The sequence below is a fragment of the Phyllopteryx taeniolatus genome, chromosome 14 (genome assembly GCF_024500385.1).
Source record: "Phyllopteryx taeniolatus isolate TA_2022b chromosome 14, UOR_Ptae_1.2, whole genome shotgun sequence".
NCBI classification, from domain to species: Eukaryota; Metazoa; Chordata; class Actinopteri; order Syngnathiformes; family Syngnathidae; genus Phyllopteryx; species Phyllopteryx taeniolatus.
In genome coordinates this window covers 8,815,186-8,835,289 of record NC_084515.1, presented here as the reverse complement: position 1 = coordinate 8,835,289, position 20,104 = coordinate 8,815,186, and the positions used below count along the sequence as shown (strand labels likewise).

Genomic DNA, 20,104 nt, shown 5'->3' with positions numbered 1-20,104 from the left:
CGAGTGCTGTGCTTGTCTCACTGAATGCAATTTACACTCACATGATGATTTATTAGGAGCACCTTGAGACTATCCACTGTGGTAGCTTTAGTTTGGGAAAACCTAAACTTTTCTCATCACTAATATTCTCTTTTTCAGATTGGAGTATAAAAAAATGAATGCTATCTCAAAATCAAATGAGATCTAGAGTAATGCAAGAGCAGTCTCAAAAGCATACCTTTTTATTTTACTTAAGGAAGCACCAATACTACTATTGGGGTTGATACTGTACGTCTGTACTCGCACTCATAAAAGCGTGACGCGGGTCATTTGTTGTACTGCTCACATTTTTAGTTTATAATTCAAATGCCTTGTTACAGGCTACATTTAAGTGAAATGTCTTGCAGCGGCAAGACCTTTTAGGATGTTAATATGTCATTAATGACGAGTTGTTATTCTAAAAAGCTATAATTGAGTGAAAGTTATGCTATGAAAAGTTTGTGTTTCTAACCTGAGCAGTATGTGTTTAACATAAAACAGCACATTTGCATGACATAATGGCATTATCAAGTATTGGTATTTGATACCATGAGTATTCAAATGCAAGTACTGGGAATTGGTCTGTTTAAAAAAAAAAAAAAAAAGTAAAACGTAGTATCGTTGCAGCCTTCATTTTATCTTAAGTTACAAAACGGGTTACACTGGACTTAAAATGAAGCCATGCATGATCACATGAATAAATGTTTTTAGTTTGCAAGGATTAGTGTTGCTAACATATTGTATAGTATAGCACCCCTTAGTATCATCTAGGTATCTCCAATAATTTGGCAACCAAGTATATATTTTTTATTGTGGTGGTAGTCACAACTGTGAAGTTAACATTTCTTTCTGTCCAATGAAAAGCATCGACATTATTGAGTTTTTTTTGGGTTTTTTAAATCTAAAAAAACAACACACATTTGGTGGTGCATGCATTTTATAGGACTGCACTAACAAAAACATACTGTAATGTACATTTCATTGTGGTAAAATTATGGTTGGTTTTATTCAGTATTCTGAATTGTTATTGTTGGTGAAAACCAAAAATGGAAAGATACATTGCATATGTCTTAATAGGTAAGGACAGTGGATGTAGAAAATGAATGTGCCCCTGTTGAAATAGCAGGCTTCATCAGATATAAAGTAGAAATCAAAAAGATAAAACATTAAGAAATAAAATAAAACATGCAGTTACATAAGAAAAACAAACAACATTTAAGGGGAAACATAATACAATAGATGCTTGTCCACAAATAGTTTGTCGAAACACTTTCCAAATGTCACAGATTGTGAGTCAGTTTCTGGTAGACACTCTTCAGATCAACCCGCAGATTTTCTATTGAATTTAGGTCAGTGCTCTGGTTGGGCCATTTCAAACTTATTTGATTTCTAGGAAAACCTTTGATGTATCTGCATGCACGTTTAGGGGCACTTGCCATGCTGAAAGATTGAATTAATCTTAAATGGGGTGCACACATACTGTTTTTTTTTGTTTTGTTTGTTTTTTACATCCTAGCTCATTTTTAAAATGCAAGACTGCACACAGAAAAAAATCGGCACGTTCTGTACGCTGCTCAAGATGCCCAACACAGCACACATTATTTACGATTTGCAATCATTAATATTAAACCCGTTCGACATTAACCCTTTGATGCATTCGGGCACTACAGTGGACAGCTACTTCTAGGAGTCTCATTAGTCATGGATCAGAGGGTTAATGATTGTCGGCCCGACTGTTTCCCAAGCAGATCGGTAACGAAATATCACTCCTCACTCACCCACATCTCAGGATAATCGGTCAATCTTTTACAGAGAGAGGAAAAATTCTCAAATTAGGCCCGACTATCTGTATACGAATACCCCTCACTAGGTAAGCCCATTCACAGTGTGTTGTGTTATTTTTGCACCAGAAAAACCTGCTATTTCATTAGGGTTCACTTTTTATTCCCACTTAATTCATTTAAGAAAGTCATAAGAATGAGTGTATTACACAAAACGTTTAATTTCAGCTTTCAGATGAAATTTCAGGATAAACCTAAAATGCACTATAACCTTTACAGGTGAGCTTAATTTGACCTTCTCTAAACCTTTGAATGCACATGTCCACCTGTTCAGTGTTTCTTTTTGCACAACTTGTTCTCTAACAAGGAGCTGAACAACAACATTCGACACTTTGAACAGGATATTTCCTCAGGGAAGGTGTCATCAGAAGGTTGCAACAGAGAGACTGGAAGAGTCACAGAAAGGCATAAAAGTGGACGTCCTTTGGAATAAATTGGTCCGTTCCATTATTCCATATACCCTATTAGAGAACAGCAAGATGTGCAAAAAGGACTCAAACACTGAACAGTTGGACGTGCATTCTAAAGTTTACGACTGTTTCTTAGTGCGGTTGTTTCCTTGGTTTGTTTATGTCGTGCTCAATGCTGATTTGGACGTTAGGCATTTGGCATTCATGACATGAGAATTAATAAGTTCCACCAGGGGCAGTTGGTTTGCAAAGTAAATAAATGACTGAGGCCATCTTGGCTCGTCTGCATCAAATAACACTTCTTGGAAGTGTTTGAGTTGCGGGCTGGTTTTCCAGTAAGTGTTTTTAGCCCCGGAGAGCCGCTTCCTTCTCCCCGCCGCATGTTTTCGAGAAAAGAGAGGCCTTTTTGTAACGTCGGCGGCCACTTTTAATCGGCCTTACGCGCTGTCCGCTGGCATCTCTCGCTAACACCTCCTCAAAGCGGTCAATGAGTGTCTCCCCCTCGTTGCCCAGACTGGAGGTCAGAGTGCCAGCGGGAATGAAAAGAGACGCTCACACTGTGGAGAAAGAGCCGCTTCTCTCGCTTCACCAATGAAGCTTTTGTCTTCTAACTGTCACCGCTGCAGCCAGTTCTCAATGCTGCAGCTTGTAAACACTGTATGGATTCATGCTGCAGGTCAGCAGTGTGCGAGACCCTCCCCAAATGTGACCAAACATCATTTTGATGGGAGCAATGGAAGCGACAGCAATGGCAGGTAAAAAAACAAACAAACAAAAAAAAACATACAAAACATACTTCTTGTACAGTACAAACAAATCAATGTGAGAGTTATACTGTGTACACACTTTGCCTCTGCAAACATTTGGTTGACAGTGACACTCGCATTAGTATTTGTTAAACCGTATCGTTAACCTAATGCTGGTCATTTTTTTAAATTTTTCGGAAAACCACCACTATTTCAACAAACAAGAAGAGTCCAGTTGCTTCGATTTAACCTTTGCAGACTATGATGATCTGGCTGACTTTGAATCTGCACACACATACAGAACATTTTTGTTTAGAAAGCATGTTAGTATTTTTTATTGGTAGTGTGACAATAAGTTAAAAAATAACTTTTACAATTATTCTATTTAGGCTTATTGTTAGCGACGGATGAGTACTGATACCACATATCGGTATCAGGCCAATACTGACCTTATTTCAAGGTATCGGGTACTGTCGATATCAGCCACCGATACTTAAGGCAAAACAATCTGTAGTTGACGCTACACTGCAGCGGTTTGACACATTGATCCATCATCGTGCGTCAAAAAGAAAGAAAGGTCTTTGTTATCTGTCATTGTGTTCAGTGAAATGTTAAGCTTTAAAGTACTGGTTCTATCAGTACTTTGACCCTGTATCATTGCTCACCCGTCCCTAATAGGCATCGCTATTTTACCCCGCTGAATTGGAGACTAGTTTGAAAATTGTTGATTATACAAGAATTATCCGAAGTACTTGATCATTTTGGTTCATATTTGTGTTTTAGTTCTCGTCAGAAATAATAATACAAATATATAATATAAAATAAAAATGACTCATAGACCATGGTTGTGTGCTTTATTATTGTTATATTGGCTTGGCAAGTGTGTTACATAGAATTTCATCACATGCATGTATGGTACAGTATGTCAACTATAGCTCACAGGAAGTAGAGGGTCACAGCGCCCTTCCTGTGTTGCGGTAGCGCGACACAATGTCGCAACCGACTGTTATTTCCTCTTCTTGATCGGGTAGAATAAAATAAGTACATAATGTCAAATGTTGGACTCCTTTCGTGTGACTCAAGTCACAGGCCCTGTCTGTCAAGTAAAGCCAAAGTATATGAGCTTTCAAAAATGTAGACATGACATGAGCGTAGGATTCAAGTGCGGGATAGCACAAAAAAAAGAGAAGGACAATTGTGTTGAGGAGAGTTCGAGTTCATTGCGGTGGCGCTGGTGATCTGATTTAAAGAAAAAGGCGGCAGGGAAGCAGGTCACGTGACCCCACCTTCGTGGTCACGGCTGCTTAAGTATCAGCTGCTTGAAAAGGTGATGTTTCAAAATATCATTTTAAACCTAACACCACCTTGCAAAACGCTGCGCTTTCCCTCAAACACAATTGTAGTTGTATTTGTGGATTTACATTTGATTCCAAAGTGGCCTCGCGTTTGGCAAAATTTTAAGTTAAAGTGATTTTTATTGTTATTTGTTGAAGTGGTATCGTATGTAATATTCACCATTCTTATTCTTTTTGTTCATAACTATTCACTTATATGTTCAGTGTAAAAAATATTCGATCTCAAAAGTTTTATCTCCTTCACAAGACATTTATGAGAAATGTTCTATTTGACGATTTAATGCTACTATTAAATCCTTTGTTCCACTGTGTTTTTTTATTTTTATCTTATTTTTTTATTTATTTTATTCTTTTTGGTGCTGCACTATTGCAACAATAATCACATTTACCAGGCCCAGGTCAGAACATTTCACAATCAGGCATTTATTTCACTTATGAACTGTACATATTCATTGCTCATTAGTCATTTCAAAACAATCAATCTTCCCCTTTTAAGGCTAAACTCTATTAACCTGAAAATTTCCATTGAAGCGACATGTATGAATCGAATGGATATTACTAGTTTTATGTAGTTGTCATTATGCTCTTCCACTCTTATGCTGTGAAAGTGTGGTTGATTCATATTATTGTCCACGAGAGGGCAGACAGGTTCAATACTGTACTGTATACTGTATACTGTAGGGTTTGAGACTTGCTTTCTATTATTGTATAAAATCCAAAAATCCAAATCAAAGAATACATATTCAAAATATGGAGAATTATGTAATGTTTTTTAAATGTTTATTTTTAAGTGATTAAATATGGTACATGTATTGATATTGTTGTTATTACAACAGAAAAACACATTTAGCTGACGATTCTGTCGTCAAAGACACCATTTTTACACATTAATAAGTTTATGATTTTATTTACAGCACAGTTTACATGCAAAAAAAAAAAAGTAATGGCATGTAATTAAAATAAAAAGGTTCACAAGGTATGACATCATTCCATAATCTGCTTCAGGTAGTGTTACAAGAGCAGATTAAGTGGATCAACTGCAACTTTTTTTTTTTTTTTTACTTTTTTTTTGCAATGGTGCACAACAGATGTACGCTGATATTTCGGACAAAAATATCCCTGTGGCTTTGCTTGGCTCGCCTCCCAGACGAGCGGCCTTGCCTTCCTGGAGCCGCCACGGAACTCAGGCAGATTCCTCCTTTGTCTTAATTTGTCCGTCCACTAAGAATAAAGGTGACCTCACAGGTATGGCGTACGGATGGTAATACAATAATGGCTCCTGTTTTGGTTGGTGCGCTTTACTTTTCGACATACTGTATCTCTTCATATAGTGGCTGGGGGCATTTATGTAGTTTATCTTACTTAATTGATTGAATAAGTTAAAATATTGACTCAATTTACTCATGTTACACAGTCATTTATAGGGTAAGGCATTCATAAAAGGAACGAGGCCTTTAGTTGTACAAATGCATTTTTATGATTTGATTTTTTATATACATTATTCAATGCATTAATATTGTTTGCTTCAAACTTCAGCTTTACCGGTGCCATTTCTGCTCCACAGGCTTCTTGTGCACTTTTAACAAACATAATTTAAAAAAATAAAATCACTTATATAGCACCTTTCAAAAAATAGTTACACGCTGCTTCAAAACTACTTAACAATAGCAGCTGTAAACATGATCTCAAACATAATGTAAAGGGTTTCCCAAAAGTCCCTTTACACTCCCTTTCTTTTCCCCCATTTCTTTTTAGGTATCATTTGGACAGATGTGAGGCCATCAGCGTTTGACAGCTTAGGCTTTGCACTTTTTGTGAGCATGTCATTCCTTTGCCCATGGCTCACCAATTGACATTAGAGCAGTGTTGCAAAATTGCCGTCAATTTTTCTGTCGCCGACTGCAGTTCAGCGCCAGTTTGAGAAACTTTATGGCTCCAATGCATACTAAACTGTACGCTTTTCACGGCAAGCTTCTTGAAACAGGATCTTCTTGACAAGTCATGCAGTGGAAGAGCTGCTATTACCACCACTGATGAAAACACTGACGTTCTAGAGCAGGCATTCGTGGAAAGCCTGGGAAAGTCTTTCTGCAGGGCAGCACTGAAACTCAGCATTCACAAAAGCTCGATTCAACGGAGGTTCCGGAGAGCCAACTTCAGGTTGTTCAAAGGCTTCAATCCGAAGATTATGACCCTCAACAACCTGAAGTGGATTCGCTTAAAGCTAGATCACTCTCCGAAGCATCCGCTGAATCGAGGTCTTGTTCATGCTGAGTTCCAGTGCAGCCCACCGGGTAGACTTCCCCTGCTTTGCGCTGACGCCTGCTCTAGGAGTTCGGTATTTTTGTCAATGGTGGGAGTAGCAGGCCTTCCGCTGTTTGGTTTGTCAGGAACAAATGACATGGAGAGCGTCAATTGTACTACGTGTTACAGCAGTGTGACGGCCATAAAGCTTCTCAAACTGCCACTGAATTGCTGTCCTTGCCAAGCGGGAACTTTGCAACACTGCTCCGGTGTCAATTTGTGAGCCATTGGCAAGGGAACGATATGCTTACAAAAACTGAAAAGTCTAAGCTGTCAATAGCAAGTGGCCTCACATCTGTCCAAATGCTGCCTGAAACAAAATAGGAAAAAAAAGTGTACAGAGACTTTTGGGCCACCCTACATGTGAAAGAATTTATCATGTTTAAAGCATATTCACATGTTGTAGAAATTCGCCCACGCAGATTTGTGGACGAGACAAAGATGCTGTCTGGTTCACACTTTCTCAACCTGTCTGGTTCACACTTTCTCAACCTGTCTGGTTCACACTTCCTCAAGCTATGCTGACTATTAAAAAACTGTTAAAATAACAGGAAACGATCTAAACATTTTTCCGGTGCACCTGCACATCTCGGTAAAGTTCCACTGTGTTGCATGCTGCTTTGCTTGAAATAAATAGCGGACGAGGGCAGCAGTTCGTTGTCAGTCTTGGTGAGCACACTCAGCCAGTGAGTTGCTCTGCTGTCCCTCGCGAGCAGAAAAGACAATCTTGGTTGGTCTGAGTTCATTTCGATACAGTCCTCAGGCTTGTCTCAGTTGTTTTGAAGAAACTTCTCTGACACTACATAAGAGTTCTAATAATATAAACGGCATTATGTAGTTTGTAATCATCTTTGGCGCTGCATCACTCCGCTGCGTTGCATTTGCCTGAATTTTAAGGCCACATTATTACCCCAGCATGACTAAGCTTATTGATGATGATCCAAAACTGTCCTGTCATCCTAAGGGAGAATGATCCAAGCCTACTGTATGTATTTCAGGACAGCGGTGGGGGGTGTCCAAGCTGGATTGCTGCTGTCACACACCCATCCAGCTCATCAGGCAAGCAGGAAGGAGGAACCTATGCTCGCACTCCAGAATGCCACCAGCTGTCCTCTTGGAAGCTTTACAGCCAGTGTGGAGCTGAGGAGGAGCTTTTTCCATGTGCTTTCATCCAGGTGTCTGCCCGACCTTTGTGCCAATATGTTCTACAGGTAGGATATGATAATGTGCATGCCTTGACAACTCCAAATGCACTGAAGTAGTTTTTCCACTTTATATTTGGAAGAGGGTATTGCGCATAAAGTAGTTCCTTTATGAGGCGTTTAATATTCATGTGCAATTCCGGCAACTCAAATAATTTGCATGATTTATGAACCACTAGAGGTACAGTTTAGAGTTGAACAGGGCTTTAAAATACCTTCACCGTAACACCTCCACTCCATCATATTCCAGTCAGGAAGCTTCCTTATTAGCGCGAATTCCCTCTATAATAAATCTTGATGTACGTAAATGAAAACATTTCAGTGCAATGGAAAGCGTGAGGATTTGAATAAGAAATGAGATACAGTAGATTTGGCATCAAATGTGATTGTCATAGAAAATCGGGGAAACGCTGGCTGTCTGCAGTCACGATTGGCTATATTATTAAATGGGATTCTGTTTACTCACATTTCCAGAGTGCTGTCACTGAAATGCAACAGCAGGACCTTTTTTGATGAGATTTGTGACTGGAGTAGTCACTTATTTATGTCTATTAGTAATAATATTTTTTACTTTCCGAGTATATGTGCCTCTAAATCCCTGTGAATGAATTTGTGCTTGTTTTAAACCAACCATAATTTTAAACCATAACAATGATCGCAGCCGCACAAACTGAAAATCTGTATGTGATCCCCTCTGGAGTCTATGCTGGCCATTTGTATATCTCAAATCATCTTTTCCCATTGAAATAAATGGAAATTCCATTAATGCTTTGCACCACCACCCCCCAAAAAAATTTTGTAATGTTTTTTTTAACAACAAAAACAGCACACTACTGTCTTGTACTTATAAGAAGACACATTAATGATATAGTGAAATAGAATATACACAATTAAAAAGTTGTGCATCTTGATTTGATGCTTTAATTCAATGGACATTGTGCTGCTCCTTCTGGTGTGCGCGCCTTAGCCACAAGCAGAGGTGGGTGGTAACACGCTACATTTACCCCATTACATTTACACAAGTAACATTTTCCATAAACTGTTCTTGTTAGAGTACTTTAAATACGCCATACGTTTTACTTTTACTTGAGTATACATGTGAAGAAGGATCGATAGGATCGTCGTACCGTTCGCTACTTGTATTTATTCATTCTCGACTTCCGCATAGGGCGCCAGTTGCGCCAATCAAACGGGATCACTAATGTCATTTGACTCTAATTCACCAATCAGACCACACAAGGCAGTCACATGACCAAGAACGTAGCCTTCGCGAGCCAATCAAAAGGACACATTTGGGGGGGCGGGTAAACAAAACAGCCCGGACTGTTTTTACTTTGCAGACTCCAAAAAACAACAGCTTTTATCATGCAGCTCTTAAATTGTGACTGCAACATGGATATTTCAGCACACCACTAACTTGTGAAAACACCTTGGGGTAAGTTGCAGATGTTTCTATTGTTTTTTTGGCAGTGCATATGGCAAAATTAGCCCTATCCCTATGGTGTGGCACACACACACACAATAAGTCTGTTCAGCAAACAGCTTCTTCATAAAGCTGTAGGGCCCAATGTATGTGTTGTTGGTTTTTGGGCAGTTCAAAATTGAAATCGTGGCAGGTGTGTGTCGACTCCCATGTATATATATTTTTAATGTTATTTTATTTGATGTTCATGCTCTGATTAAAAAAAAAAAAAAAAAATCAGAAGTTACTCACAAGTTGAGTACTTTCTTACTCTTACTCAAGTAAATATTTGGATGACTGCTTTTTACTCGAGTCATATTATTCTAAAGTAACAGTACTCTTACTTGAGTACAATATTTGGCTACTCCACCCACCACTGTCCACAAGGCAGTATAATACAGAGACATACTACATACAGTATCGGATGATGGAATACAGAAGAACGTCGCAACTAAGCTGCAGTAATATTCGTCGTTTTTTGGCAGAGGATAATTCTATGCCTGTGTTTTGTTGTGTGCTCTATCTGCATGTGTTGCTACTGTTTGTGTTCAAATCTAAGTTGTTTAAAGTTTTAGAACTAGCACGATATTGATGCCAGTTTCAGATTAAGCTAGCAGACTCTCGTAAGGGAAAGTTTGGTTAAATACACAACGTGTACTTCCCTTTGTTTTACGGTGTGTTTAATGTTGCTGTAAACCTCCACTGGATGTGGCAATAAACAGCTTGAAGTCTCTTGTATGAAGAATTGTTCACTATCTGCCAAGCTGCTGCTAGCTGAGAATTTTTCTGCCATCATTTTGCACTTTTTAAAACAAATTTTTTTTGCTTGAAACTCAACAAAAGGAAAAATCACTGTATATCAAAAATGTACCTCTTACATCAAATTGTATCTTTTGGCTAATTGAAACCCATGAAAAGTGCATTTTTCTTTATTGTCATTTACTGAGTTGAACAGAAATTTGAGTGAACTGTGTTTCATTCTCGACTCAACACTTCTACCAGATTACATTGATCAATTTTGGGACAAGGGATCAAATTCATGTAAATCCTCCATTTCCAAAAGTGGAGTTTAATGGGTTGCTGCACTCCAACAGAGCAAATGAATGACACAATTTTGAAGAAGGACTGTTTTATTATCAATAAAAGGAACAAGCGTGGTACTGAGAATGATACAAAAATGATTTTTTTATTTGTTATACTACCTGCAGATTGTGCAAACACTGACTTTTCCACCCTCTTAGCTAGCCAGGTAATCTAACATTTTTCCTGGCCTTTTATGCTATGCTAAGCTTAACTACCTCGGCATCAAATCATTGCGTGATTTTGTGATTCGTTTAGCCTCAGTTCTCGGTCTTTATTCATATTAAAACTGTACAAACTATCTATTTTGTGAACAGGTTTATTGCACGCCACTAAATCCTGCCCTAAGAGCATTTAGGCTGAGCTGGAACCCCTTGACAAATGAAAGAAGCAATAAAGTCAACATGCCCAAAGTCCAGACTCAGCCTCTGAGTCATTTATCATGAAATGTACAAAGTGTGTTTTATCAATAGTCACTATAGGAGGCGCGGAAGGCTTTGCCTTTAGGGCTAACTGGTTGTGTATGCGCAACATGCTATTCAGTCAGTCACACCTGTCAAGCCTTCACATTCGGTTGCTTTGTATGCCATAATAAGGACGTGAGATGCATTAGAAAGGTGCTAATTGGGAAGATTCTTCAAGTCCCCTGTAAGGTAATATCTTATAAATTTGACACACACACGTTGTTAACAATCCTGCCAAATTTGAATGATTACAAAAATTGCCAAGTATATAAAATCAGACTTCAAATCGTGAAAAATAAAGTCGTTCTCTCAGCTCTCAAACGCCGAGGGCGTGTCCACTTAATGCGCTGAAACCACACCCCACTCAACTGTCAATAAAATACAGTAGTACAGCACTTCCAGTACTAGAATGTGGAAAAATGGATGCTACTTTGTCCTGCATCTTTCTTATGCTTACACATAACTACATGTTTGATCCGCGAAAATAAATTCACTTAAAGCCTCCGGTGGCTGGTATTTATTCCATCGGGGCTTTTCCTTGCCGAGACAACGAGGCGCTCTAAAGCGGCCATGTCAGCCTGAAGCCACTGTACACACTGGCTGTCAAGTCGGACTTTTATAAAAACATTTTTTCCCCGTCTAATCGCTCTTCCCTCTTTCTCTGAGTGATGTGCGGGCACTCACGGCGGACAACGAGGCGCTCTCAAACAGCGACGTCAGCGGACTAGCCAAGGGAGGATGAATTTTCGGGGTCAAGTTATAACTAGCTAGCTAACTGCACAATTGCGCCAGATAACTGCCGATGCGGACGAAGGCGCTCAAATTCTTATATAATGGGGGCGGAGTGACTCAGGGCCAAGCCAAAGTGCGTCAGTAGGAACCATTTTAGCCACGCCCCCTAAATACCTGGAAATGATGAAACTATATCTCCACAATTGAGTACTACACTCAGTCTTTGCACATTTTCAGCAAGTATCTTCAAACATGGCGCCACGGTGAACGACTGGTTAGAGCGTCAGCCACACAGTTCTGAGCACCTGGGTTCAATCCCCGTGAGTGTGAGCCTGTGTGGAGTTTGCATGTTCTCCCCGTGCCTGCGTGGGTTTTCTCTGGGCACTTCGGTTTCCTCCCACATCCCAAAAACATGCATTAATTGGATGCCCGTAGGTGTGACTGTGAGTGCGAATGGTTGTTTGTTTGTATGTGCCCTGCGGTTGGCTGGCAACCAGTTCAGGGTGTACCCCGCCTCCTGCCAGATGACAGCTGGGATAGGCTCCAGCACACCCGCGACCCTAGTGAGGAGAAGCGGTGCAGAAAATGGATGGATCTTCAAACATATATAATCAGAATCATCTTTATTTGCCAAGTATGTCCAAAAAACACACAAGTGGCTCCGGTAGGTGGAGCCACTCTAGTACGACAACAGACAGTCAATTGACAGAGCATAAGGCATTGACAAAAAACAGTCACTGAGCAATAAAGGGTTGCTAGTTATCTGGTAATGCCGGTACATATTTTATTTTGTATTTTTTTTTATAAATGTGCAAAAAGATGCAGAGACCTCTAGCACTTAGAGCAGTTCAAAAGACTAATATTGCAATAGTCCAGTGCAATGACCATTGTGCAAAGGGCGCCGAGACTTCAAGGAGTGTATGCAGTTTAAAGTGACGAGTAGTGCGATAATCTGGGACAATGTTGATTGTGCAAATGTATATGCATATTAGTATTAGTAGTATTTAGAAAGAAATCTCTGAATTAACATTACTGAGATCTTTAGTAGCATCACTAATGAGGGTAATTGAAATTTTGTGCATGGTACATGCACCGTGCATCACAATCATCTGCTGCACGTGGACAAGCTTATGGACTTGGAAGTGAGAGGGAGTTTGTCACGCTGTATGTTGATTCTGAGAGGAGCGAGGGCAGAGCAGAGTGAAGAGAGAAGAGATAACAGAGACATTCCGGAGTGTGGAGGAAAAACCAAAGTGATCCGGCGGAGGGAATGCAGGAACTGCAGCATCAGTGACGTCACACGCAGCTTGGAAAGGCTTTTGTGTCATTAATCTCAACAGGAGGTTAGTACTGATAAGTGGGAGAAATGTCTGTTAGAAACCCAGTGGAACGTATGAGATTATTATTTTAGTTGGGTTGCAGAATATGTGTAGTGCTTCATCAGGTGGGGAACCAGATTTGGTACCCTGAATGAGAATTCTAAAGAGGAAGAGGAACTTCCCAGCCAATCAAATTAGAAAAATGCAATCTTCCATCCATCCATCCATTTTCTGAGCCGCTTCTCCTCACTAGGGTTGCGGGCGTGCTGGAGCCTATCCCAGCTGTCATCGGGCAGGAGGCGGGGTACACCCTGGACTGGTTGCCAGCCAATCGCAGTGCACATACACACAAACAACCATTCACACTCACAGTCACACCTACGGGCAATTTAGAGTTGTCAATCAACCTACCATGCATGTTTTTGGGATGTGGGAGGAAACCGGAGTGCTCGGAGAAAACCCACGCAGGCACAGGGAGAACATGCAAACTCCACACAGGCTCACACTCACGGGGATTGAACTACGCTCCTCAGAACTGTGAGGCTGACGCTCTAACCAGTCGGCCAACGTGCCGCAAATCCAATCATTATTGGAATATTTTTGGAAAATGTCTGAAGTCACACAAAACATCCACACAATGCATGAAACTGTAGTTTCAGTGAGCATCAAACAAATGCTCAGTGTTTTGCTTTTTCTTTGACTTTTTCCAACATCCCCCACAAAAGAAATTAAGTTCAGTTCAGCGAACATCGCAGGAAAAACTTTAACTTTGTTTTACTTTATTATTTTTCAGCATCCCTCAAAGGAAATGAACTCTGCTCTACCTTTTACTCTCTTTGGCTTTTTGTGTCCTTTTTATGAAAATTATTCAGAAAAAAGAACTACCCTGAAAAAGAAGAATATATAGCGGTGCTTTGACATACAAGTTTAATTTGTTCCGTGACCACACTCGTTACTCAAAACATTGTATCTCAAATCATCTTTGTCCATTGAAATGAATGAAAATGCCATTAATCTGTTCCAGCCTCCCAATAAACCCAACTAAAATGTTGTTTTCAAAGAAGGAAAATAGGCCATTGGCCTGCTCCTTCTGGTGTGCGTGCCTTGGCCACTTGGGGGCAGTATAATATAGCCACACGGATACGTGTAGACGGTTGCTCCTCAGTAAGCTGCATAATATTAGCTGTTCTTCGCAGAGGATAAAGAATATACGGCCATCAGTGAGGTTTTGAATTGTTTGTTAGCATTAACCTCACAGACCTTGAGGAAAAGCTATGTTTTTGTTTTAAATACACAACTGTAATTGTCGCTCTATGTTTGGTTTGACAGTAAACTTCAACCGGGAGTGACCGCTAGAAGCCTCTTTTTTGAAGAACTGTTTACTATCTGGCGGCACGGTGGCAGACTAGTTAGAGCGTCAGCCTCACAGTTCTGAGGACCCAGGTTCAATCCCCGGCCCCGCCTGTGTGGAGTTTGCATGTTCTCCCCGTGCCTGCGTGGGTTTTCTCCGGGCACTCCGGTTTCCTCCCACATCCCAAAAACATGCATTAATTGGAGATTCTAAATTGCCCGTAGGCATGACTGTGAGTGCGAATGGTTGTTTGTTTCTATGTGCCCTGCGATTGGCTGGCAACCAGTTCAGGGTGTACCCCGCCTCCTGCCCGATGACAGCTGGGATAGGCTCCAGCACGCCCGCGACCCTAGTGAGGAGAAGCGGCTCAGAAAATGGATGGATGGATGGATGTTTACTATCTGCCAAACTGCTGCTTGTTGTGAAGTGAGTTTAGTTGATTTCACTGAAACCATACAGCACTCATGTCGCAAGTTTTTTGCTTGCAAGTCAGAGCAAAAAGATCCCAAGACACCACAGTACAGAGAACTCCCATCTTTGCAGTTTGGCATTCGTAAATTGGCAATTTACTTTTTCTTTTAAACCCATCTTTTGTTACTCGCTGACAAACTCACCTTTTTTGCTTATTTTGTAGTCAAGCCAAATCAGTTATTTTGGCGCTAATGAACTATGTTGACGTCAGTTAGCTTCATTTAGACAAAAGTAGTACTTTGTCGTCCTCTTGTGGGCGCTATAGGCAATCATAAACCTTTTTTTTTTTGGGTGGGGGCAATCATTTACTAGCGGATATTTTCTTCTCAAGGGGCTTTACTGCTGGCCAGAAGTTATGTAAGGTCAGCGGAATAGATTAAGTTTTTTATTGTCATACTAACAGTGGTTAACACTTGTATGACATAGGCGTTTTATTGTGTTACGTAAAACAGATTATTTTCATTTCCTGTGGGAATTTTATTTAATAAATCATCAAAATGCACTGTATTCAACCTACACTGTATTTAAATGAGGGTCACTTGTGAACATCATTTAGCTTTAGCACATTGAAAAGTGTTTCGCGCTAAACTTGTTATCGAATGGTAATATTTGGTGAAAACATTGGCAGCTCTATTTAAGCTTCACTAACAGATGTTCCACACAGTGTGAGACGGAAGGTCAAGTCAAACCGGGTATTAATCTAACCCCTCGTGTCCAGAATGCACACAGCATCATACAGAGTATGTGCAAACTCACTGTATTTATGAGGATTGTGTCTGAGCAACAAAATTGACATAAAGCAATCAGAGGGTCTCGCTGGGGCAATCAGAGCAGAGAACCTGGCCTTTGGGTGAGTGTCTCTGTCCTCTGGGGAGTCCAGATGAGAAGGTTACGTCACGTTCTACTTCACAATTTTGACTGACACACTTTGAAATGGGATTGACGTTGAGGAGCGTTTTGAGCCTCGGAGGCACTAGTGGCCTCAACGATGAGGGCTTGAAGACATGAACTGTCGGTTGGTCGTATGGCTCCGGTCAATATCACTATCAAGTGCCTTTGGTGTCCTCATCAGAATCAATCAATCATCATGAAAATGCAGCAGAATAATTAAACTCTGAGATCTTATTATGAGTGGCCGAGCATTTGCGCTTGATCTCCAGTGGTGCGTTCACACAACAAACTGCATTGTCAATGAAGATTTGACAATTTTCAATTTTATTATCATTTATAATCTGTTGTTTTGGCACTGTTGGCTATCCATGTCATAAAAATAAATGTCACGATACTCCCAACTCCATCCCTCTCATCACCATTCTGTATTAAATATAAACACTGTCACGTGGACAGGCTCCTTGTTGCATCGTGTATACTTCGGGTATGCCTTAGTTCATCTTTAATGACATTTGATCATTAATATTAATTTCACAGAATCTTTTATATGGTGTCAACAATACATACACCACATTCTGATGCAATGCAGTTTTACACCACTGTAAAGTACAAAACGAATACCTTTCTAAAAGTGTCATTCAAAACAGGGCAATATAATGTTACAGCATTCGGTACCTGGGCCTACAATTATGGAAACCATCAATACCTTTCAAAAATGCAATATACTGTAACAGTACACAATTGTGCTATGTACGTCATTTGGAACAATTCAAATTCGCATCTATGTTTATCCAATAGCATGATTAAAAACATTCACAAAATGATAATGAATAAATAAAATGCATCATATTCACCAGGGTTGCTGGTTTTTAAATGTCTGCAGATCTTTACAAATGTTTTTTTGCAGTTGAAAGGTTTTGCTCTGACCAACCAATCAGTGGATGGTAAAATGCTGATGTTATTGAGTGCCAGCTATCTAACCCTCTGAGGCAAAATTTGCAATCTGATTGGTTAAATTACACGAGGCAGCGCTACTGATTTTGAAGGCCTTGGGTAGATTAGGCATGGCAACACATACAGGCTGAAATCTGATTGGACAAAAAAATCTAACATAAACATAGTGGAAGCAGTGCAGCCAAGAGAAACGCTATGAAATGATTTTTTGGGAATAAGTTAATATAATTTCATTTTGCAGGTGTACCTAACATAGTGACCATAAAGTGGCCTCTTAATGTATAATCGATACTTACACACTCCTGTCAACATGTATGAATATCTTGCTTACCTGCCACAATTCAGAAGCCTAATATAAAAAGTACCTGACTGCAATTGAGCTGATATTTAATTTAATTTATTATTATTTTTTTAAAAATGATTATACAGTATATAGCTGTATATATTCACACAAGTGTTTGCCCCCATCAAACACAATCGTAAGAATATAAATAAACTGTGTTGGCCCGGAGGTACATGAGTGTTGAATGAAGCATGAAATCCTGCATTGTCACCTTACAGCTCAGTGGAGGGAAGGAAAGTAAAGACGCCTTCCTCAACGGTTTAGTTCATCATGCTTTATTTCACTGCCTCGCCCAACGACATGTACTCCCCATCTGCCCGTGTCTGAGTCGCCCTCCTTTGATTGGGACTTTTCAGCATGTTCGCGAGAAAACAACACTGACACAAGGGGACTGTTTGTCACAGATGGGATGAATTGTAAAGGCTAATGTGAAGAGGTCATGCGCCGTGATGGCAGATATTGTCGCCAAGCGTTTGGCCTCAGAGGACATGAGTAAAGTGGAGCATTCCTAAGGGGTTTACGATTTAGGTTCTTACATACTGCACATTAGCATCACGCCAGAGGTGTTTTCCCGTAAATAAACGACCATCAACTCTCTTACTTAGAGGCCACCTCCTCTTCTTCCTCTCTCTCTTTGAGCGTGTGGCAGCACAGAGCAAAACACTGCAGTTCTTTCAGCCAGACTATCTCTCCTTTTCGCTCTTTACGCTCGCCACACTCAGCTCCGTATCCGTCCTCCTCTTTCTCAAGTGGGCTACCATGCGTCTTAGTTTCTCCCATTCCTCTCTGCTCGACTCCCACCCTTCGAGGGTCCTTTCATCATCAAGCCCAGCTCTCTCGCTTCCACGCCGGGCTCGCTAAACGCCTTCCGGAGGACTTTGGAACAGGACACAGCTGGTTGTCGGGTCTGGGGAGACCTTTGCTGAGACCCTTCACTCGATGGAGGAAACTCATCAGTCAGTGTCAGACACGTCAATAACGACTCACTGCATGTAAGGAGACTTTTATCGGGAGAGACTTGTGTTATGTGGCTGCGATGTTTGGGTTTTGTCTGTGGAAGAATGATTGAGTTTTCCCAGTAACAGAGCTTGTTGCTGTATGTACTAGTGTGGCTATTTGTGTTCTGGTCGTTGCGTTGACAGAATAGGAGTAGGATTCCATATGCACTAGTAGCAATGATTTCAAAATAACTTTTCGGAAAAAACAAACAAACTAATAGGTATGTTTCCAAGCTGTAAAAGACAATGTAAGAAAACGTCTGACGGTTACACCACAAGGGGGTCCCAAGGTGAGATCATCTGAACTACCTGATCTATCAGTGTGCCCATCTGTTTGTTACACAGTGAACCCCAGTTTATGGAGGGATACGTCTGAAGGTCAACCGCAATAAATGAAAAGCCACAACTTAAAGAGGCCATATAAAAACATAAAAAAAAAAAAGAATGGTACCCCTCTAACATTGTTTAAACACATTTCAACTTATTGAAACACACTTTTTTCAACAAATTTTCTTTAGTATAAAATGTGTAGAAAATACTGTATAGCAGCAGTCCCCCACATTTTTTTGCACCACGGAACAGTTTCACCTAAAGAATATTTTGGTGGACCGGCATAGAAACAACTAAAAATACATTATTAAGTTTACAACTCAACATTACGCCATTATCCTGAATGTAGTTGCTGTAATTAGTGTGAGCCCTGTGCTTGCTTCTTTCAGTGAGCCAGTTCAATCTTGGGGTAATCTTTTGTTCTTTCCAAAACTCCAAAGGCTCATCTTTCTTGCTTTGGATCCATGTGGTGAAGCAGTTTTGATGGCTTCATTGACTCATTTGCATGCCTGTCGCGTCGTATTACGCAGTGCGGGTTTTGGTGTGTGTAGGTCTATTAGCAATAAACACATTCTGAAGTAGTGCTGGGAAAAAAAATTGAATAACTCGGCTAAGTTGACTTCAAAACACAACATTTATGCCTCAAAGCTCCACTGGGACATAGAAAAACAGTCCCGAAACCATATTTGCACTGCTGGAACCCATGTTTCACATTTATTGCAGACGGACACAGTGTTGGGCCAATGATAAACTTTGCCCAAAACGACAAAGGAGCATCTGTAAGTGAGTTTTAAGATTCTATTAGATGTGTAATGTACATATAACATGATACGTATGAGTGAGCTGATTGTTAATTCGCATTAAAATTATTATTATTATTTTTTTTACGTAAAACGGCAATCCCTTGCGCGCTAATGCTAATCACGATCGCTAACTGTTTAGCATTTACCATTTTGCGGTCTCCAGTTCCGTACACCAAATTTATACCATACACTCAGTACAAACATGCAGTTGAAGTCCATCCCTCATAAATGAGAATAAAATGCATGTTCGTAGTTAAAAAATTATATTTATTTATTTTAGTAATAGTGTCAGGGGGTCGACATCCGATTATTCGATCAATAATGAATAGGAGAATAAATTCTAAAAAGATTTGATAGTGACAACCTTATTATGAAATTGTCTTATATTGCCGATATTCTTTGATATTGTGTCATTATTTGGCCTGTTCCCCTTTTCAAAGATGCTCTCCAAACACATTTGGGTTTTTAAATACATTTTTGCTATGTTGTGGGCTTACTTTTTTCTCATATCACGTGACCAAGAAGAGCATTTTGACAAAAACAGAAGTGGCTACACCTGATTTTCAGAATAAAACATCTTTTAGACTGATGAGCAGTAAAAACAATTGCTCAGTCTGGTACGCGGTATAGGCCATGTCAGTAGCCTTTTTGTTTGTCACTTACTGAAGTTTGAACCAAATATTAACTGAAAAATATGTCCAAATACTTTTGCACCCCTGAAAATGTGCATAAACTAGCTATAATTGCTAAATGTTGAATGCCATATTTTTTCGTGAAACGTGTAATAATAAAAACAATGCTCTCCACGTCTTCAAAAATATCTTAACATATTGGGGTTTTTTTCAGTTACTGGTAGCGTGAACCCCACATATTCGTGGAACGGCATTCATGAATTCACATTCACAGATATATATTTTTAAGTTAGCTCTGTTATTTGCTCAAAAATTCATCTATTCTTTTGTGGTCAGGCTAAAGCAATAAAGATATTACTTTGGCACCATCTTGTGGTGTCTTGCTGCCAAGGAACTAT

General features: G+C 39.9%; 1 protein-coding gene across 5 annotated transcripts in view; it reads left to right on the top strand.

Annotated features, from left to right (window-relative positions):
• Positions 1–7,230: 7,230 nt before the first annotated feature.
• kcnab1b (potassium voltage-gated channel subfamily A regulatory beta subunit 1b) overlaps positions 7,231–20,104 on the top strand; it is a 53,114-nt gene continuing 40,240 nt past the window's right edge. For 2 of the 5 annotated variants that reach the window (XM_061797510.1, XM_061797514.1), the window contains exon 1: positions 17,302–17,935. The gene's annotated coding sequence lies outside the window, so the exon portion shown is untranslated. Of the gene's footprint in view, positions 7,405–7,672; positions 7,886–8,746; positions 9,312–17,301; positions 17,936–20,104 lie in introns of those variants that run through there. The other 3 variants (XM_061797511.1, XM_061797512.1, XM_061797513.1) reach the window with 3 other exon arrangements.